The sequence below is a fragment of the Aptenodytes forsteri genome, unplaced genomic scaffold (assembly GCF_000699145.1).
Source record: "Aptenodytes forsteri isolate BGI_AS27 unplaced genomic scaffold, ASM69914v1 Scaffold132, whole genome shotgun sequence".
Taxonomy (NCBI): Eukaryota; Metazoa; Chordata; class Aves; order Sphenisciformes; family Spheniscidae; genus Aptenodytes; species Aptenodytes forsteri.
Window position 1 is genome coordinate 3,055,408 of NW_008795520.1, and position 5,833 is coordinate 3,061,240.

The window sequence follows — 5,833 nt, forward strand, 5'->3', positions numbered from 1 at the left end:
CCCAGGGAAGTGGTTGAGTCCCCATCCCTGGAGGTATTTAAAAAGACGAGTGATGAGGTGCTTAGGGACGTGGTTTAGTGGACATGGTGGTGTTGGGTCGACGGTTGGACTCGATGATCTTAGAGGTCTTTTCCAACCTCAATGATTCTATGATTTGTTGTTTTTTCCTGTATGAGGTAGGACTGGGAACTAATATCCAGTGTTACTGTTTTAGGAAGAACAGTCCACAGGACTTCTGATAGCCATTTGTGAAATCTGCTGGCTTGCCCTACTGTTCTTCAGGGCCTTCAGTTTATCCCTTAGAGCGTGGCTGGTAAAGTTTTTCATCTTTGCTGGGTTGAGTAGGCTGTGTATATTCATGCCATTCACTTTCCAAATTAGTTTCATATAATTTTAAAATAATTTAGCTTTGTTATAAGTAGTGATAATGGTGTGTAGCAACACTTTTGCTGTGCTTCTGGTGAGCTTGGTGTGGCACTGAATTTCTTGATGAGGGTCCAGACCTTTCTACTGGATCTGGACACACACACTTTTTATGTTACCACTTTCTCTGCTGCCAGGTCTTAGTGGAGTTCTGTGTGCTTTGCCTAGGCATTAAGTGGGGCCATAGCAAGTTCAGAGTGGCTGTGGTTTTAATATTGAAAGGCCAGTATGACTGTTCAGTGCAAGCCGTATGAGAAGTACGTGAGGTTGCTGTCTTTCTTCCAGGTCTCTTCTTAGGAGCAGCTGTTCTACATGTTAGCTGTCTAAAAATGATCTCTAATGACTTGAAAATCATGATATAAAATATGAGAGAAGTTTTTAAAAGGACAATTACAATGCAGGGAGCTAAGTAGGGAATAATAGTAGTAATAATAACAAAAAACCAAACAGACCAGGTAAAGACAATGCAGAGGACAGCTTAAAGCTATTCTAAGGAATTCTGTGTAGCAGCCTGTGTATGTATTTTAAACACCAACATTGCAAAGCAGTGGAATAAGAAGGAGACCAGCCCCAGAAATCCCTCAAATTCTAAATAAAACCAAGAAAGAGAAGAGGAGAGATAGAAATAACTGTGTTTGTGCACTCAGTTATATAGAACATATACATCTGTGGCACAGTTATGGCTGCCTGATACAGCTGTGTGGCAGAGTATTCAGGTTTGCCTTTTTCCGTGCCCATGTTATAATTAAACTTCATGGACTGGATAGGGTAGGGGCAGTATTCCCTAGGCAGAAGTGGTCTTCCTCCTTCCTTTGCCAGGAAATTTGTGCGAGAGGCAGGTTTGGTTGCAGCTGTTCAGAGGTGATATTAGATTTTTTTTTGTGTGTGTGTGTAATGCCCTTGGCACCGTTTAAGGGATTAAGTTTTTGAAAGGGAAGTGTCTTCAGACAGTTAGAGTCTAGCAGATGGCTCCGTCTTGTCCTCCAATTGGCAATCAGCCTAGGAAAAGGTATCAAAATAATTTTTAATATAGCGAACTGAATAATACCTTGAGAGAAACGCTTGCCAATGTTTGCACAGCCAATAAAAAAGACTCGGTAATAAACATTTTGTGGAATAACTGCAGTAGATCAAAGTGACATTTAAGTGATGCTCATGAACATCATTTAATCACCAGCTAACTATTAAAGGTCTGCTGTGGAACAATAGGAGTGCCTGGGTTATTATGCCTTACTGTGTCTGTCTTGCTTAAGGCATTGACCATCATTGAAGCTTGTGATTTCTCTGTGTGTGGATGCTGGATGCTTAAACGCTGGTTGAGAACCTATTTATTCCAAGTACTGAACTTTATTCTTAATTTTGTTCATAGAAAGTCAGCTGTTTCCAGCTTCCAGGATGTGATGAAACTATTTTGTGACTCCTTTGTGGAGTTAAATCGGATAAATTGCTTTCTTGCAAAGTTGGATGCATCTTCACAGATGAAACTCTTGAACTTTTGTTGTGTGTATAGATAACTAGTAGAATACTGCAAATCCTGAGACTTGTATTTAAAGCTTAGAGGTATGATAGGATAGTTCAAGTTGGAGGGCACCTCAGGAGGTCTCTGGTCCAACTCCCTGCTCAAAGCAGGGCTGACTCTTGAGGCCGGACCAGGTTGCTCAGGACTTTATCCTGTTGGGTCTTGAAAACCTCCAAGGACTGCACAACTGCTCTGGGCAGCCTGCTCCACTACTTGGCTGCCCTCAGGGCGAAAAAGTTTTTCTTTGTATCCAGTCTGAACCTCTCTTGTTTTAAGTTATGGCCATCTCTTTCTTGTCCTACCCCTGTGCGCTGCTGTGTATGGATTGCTGTTATCCTTACTATTGGTGTGTAGCATCTTAGGAATGTTATTGCTAGTAGAGGGTAATCAGATGCTATTCATAACATCTTTAAAGTTTTAGAGTAGCACACTTGGCATTCTTTGATCCTTCCTATAGCATAAAATAGCACTGTATTAGCTGAAATTTACTGTTGCTGCAAATATATCTTTATACCCAAAGAGGGCATTCTAACCTTAAAGATGTCCTTAGTTCTGTCTTCATGGCTTTCTCTGCTACAGAAGTCCTTGCTTATGACTCAGACTTTAAGGTAATTTAAGTTTAAGACATTTCATATGTTTTTGTTCAGTAAAGCACCATGACATTTTTATTGTACAGAAGTGAAAATCCATGTGTCTTCTCAGTATCTCTCACAGTTTTATTGGCACCTCTTTGTTTTTGTAAGGCTGTTCATGCAAGATGTTCCTGCTCACTGAGGGTTGGAGGGAGAGGATCCTTTTTAGGTTGTGAAACTTTTGCAAGTACCTTCAAAATACTGTGAGTTTTCCTTTCCCTCTAGACAGTAGAGGATTTAAAAGGCTTCCAGCTTAAAGGTAGCACTGTTTCACTGGGGAATTAAAGGAGCCTGCCAGTGAACCTCTGTCTGTGGACTGTCCTCGTGGGCTTACTTGACATGGATATTTCATAAATATACTTTCCTGTATCAGATCTGCAGATTACTATAGACTTGTTTAGATTTGGAGTACAAAACTGTAGGCAGGCCCAAGTCAAATTCTAGATAAGCTAAGGAGTCATCTAAATATGATGTTTGTATTTGCTTCAAATTTCTGGTGAAAACGTAAGTTAAACCTGAAGTTTCCAGTGAAACTTCACTGTACAGAATCCCACACAGAATAGCATTATTACAGGATCTGCCTTGGGGGGACCTGTGACTCCAAGGTTTTGATAGTTTTGAGAAAATTAAGATAAAATTCTTTCTAAATGCTGCTTTTCAAATCTCCAGTCTTTTTGATGAAGACAGGCATTCTAAAGGTACAAAGCCTTAGGTGTATTCTTATAGTGAAAATGCTTTTTTTTTCTAGCTGTCTTTCAGGAGTCCTGTGCAAGTCCTTAGTTCTTGGGCGTGCTTTGTGACTTGGTAAGTTGTGTAGCTTCTCACGTGGTCTGCTTTAACTACAAACTAATGCATCAGATTACTGCTGTACCTCAGGACTGATGAGATCAAATGTTTCTGAAAATGCATTGCTTTCCTTGAAAGGAAGCTACAGCAGTTCTGTCTGCTACTTTTTAATAATAATCTTGTCAGGAGTACTACGCGTAAACCTGAAAGAAGCAGGGGAAGAAATCCCCTGCTGCTACTACACTAATACTACCCAGGGGCCTGTCTCATACAACTGAAAGGGGTAGGCAAATGCGAGCTACCTTGCACAGGACCCTGCTAATTCTGAATTCAGGTTTTCTAAAGCAAGTAATAAATGGGGAAAAAAAAAGTATTTGAAATAATAAGTTAATGATCTATATTTATTCTGGAAAACAATTTGAATGACACTCAAAGTTTTCCTCTGCCAAGCTTTTTGTTACCGAAGCAGATCTTTTCAGGTGTGTGTGTTTAGCACCATATGGTACAATCTGCACCTTTTTTATCCATTTAAAATGCTAAGCTGAATCCGGAATATGTTGACCTGAAAAACTGTTTCGTTGGCTTATTCAAGACAATCTTCTTTTAATATAGAGAATATTTTTGAAAGGTCAGTCTGATTTTTTGCGTTTACTTCTCATTATTTTTTAACTTGAAGTATTTTGCTTAAGTCTTTCATTACAGTATCACACAGAGTCCTTGGCATTCAAGAAACATCTGCAAGCTATCTCATCTAAGGGTACAATTTCTTTGAAGATTAATACTGTGCTTTAATTTACTTGGGTAATAAAAGCAGACAGGTAAGGTTCAACGAAAGGTGGCGGATCCTATGGCCTTGTATTTAGGTAGGAATACTTAAGTGAATTACAAATAGTGTGTGACAGAAATAAGTTAAAAAAATTTCTGGCAAAAATCTGTGCTTTTGTTGAGCATCATAGGCATATGTTAATAAGCATAACCTGTATTATTAGCTAATATATGTTAGCCCAGGGAGACTGTCAGAGTAAATTGTGGCAGGTAATTGTCTTGATTTCCTAGATGTGAACAGCAGTGATTTACAGTCACAGGAAAGAAGCTCTTACAAGAGTGTTTTCATTGAGATGATCTCAAAGGGGATGAATGGAGCCAGTGTGCCTTTAGAGTGGGGTTTGATTTAGATGCTCATACAAACTATGTGTGTGCTGTGAAAGAGGTAACAGGAGCCCTGAGAACTGGCTGAAGTCCTGGTAGTCAAAAGGCTGAGCACCTGGAGGCAAGCAATGAAATCAGTGGATACAGCTGAAGTGGGGTTGGGCTCCTTTTAAATGCACCTGGAGAAGCCTAGAAACTTCTTAGCCCTGCTGATACAGAGTGTGAAGCAGGAAGGTGCTTCACCTGGGAAGGGATGGGGTGGTCTGAGGGGACTGGGGAGCTGGAGGGCCTGGAAGCTCATGCGAGGAGGATTTTTGGAGGTGAGTTGAGATGTGCTTGTTTGCCTTTGTGAGGGGAATGCTATTAGGGGGCTGGGGGATGCTTGTGCTTGTTGGGGTCGTGACAAAAAGGATAAACCAAAAAGGACCAAAGAGGTGGTATTGAGGAATGATATTGGGGAAGAGAGTATATCTGTGTGGCTTTGAACATTGTTTTGGAGCTTTGTGGATGGTCATCACTCTGGACTGTGTAGCGTTAAGTGTGACCTATGCAGAGTTCAGTCAAAGGTCCAGAGCAGCAATTGGAAAGATTTCTGGTTCAACTGTCTTTTTCACTTACTTGAAGAGAAATGAGCAATTGGTTTGTGAGAACTAATTGGAGACCAAGAAGATAAGTTGGTGGAAAAGAAGGCAGGGTTTGGTGGGAGCAGTGGAAAGCGTGTGCAGCACTAGGATGGAGACAAAAATGAGTGAACGGCAATCAAAGTAGATCTGTCAGTGTTGATGTCCTCCTTCAGCATGGGATCTGGCTGGCTGCTGCTTGACTGTATCCCCTGATCCTTGCCTGCCTCTAGTGAGAATGGCTCTTGAATCTGCATGAAGACAGGACTTTGGTCCTGTTGAGTCTTTAGTCTCCAGTCATGGTGCGAGGCACATGGGGTAACTCTCAGCTCCTGCCTGGAGTTGAGTAGGCAGTCGCTCGGATCTTGTGTGAGTTGTCACACCGGTAGTCTGGTTACGGAGGCAGTGTTCCTGCAATACCTGGTGACGTGGGTAGGAAATACCAAGTTTGGCCTCTAATGCCAGGGCTCTTATTTGAGGAGGTATGGGCTGCTAGCTGTCTAGTGCTGGTGGGTGCTGTCTTTGAGTGCTCTCCAGCCCTTTCTTGAGGTCTTCTCATCCTTTGTATTGATTGCCATCATCACTCTGTGTTGGCACATCTGCTAAATTCTGTAATTCAGTGCAGTTACCTTCTAGAGAGAAACTATATTCTTTCCTGGAACGTTAATTCGTTGTTGTGTTTTGGGTTTGTGGGTTGGTTTTTT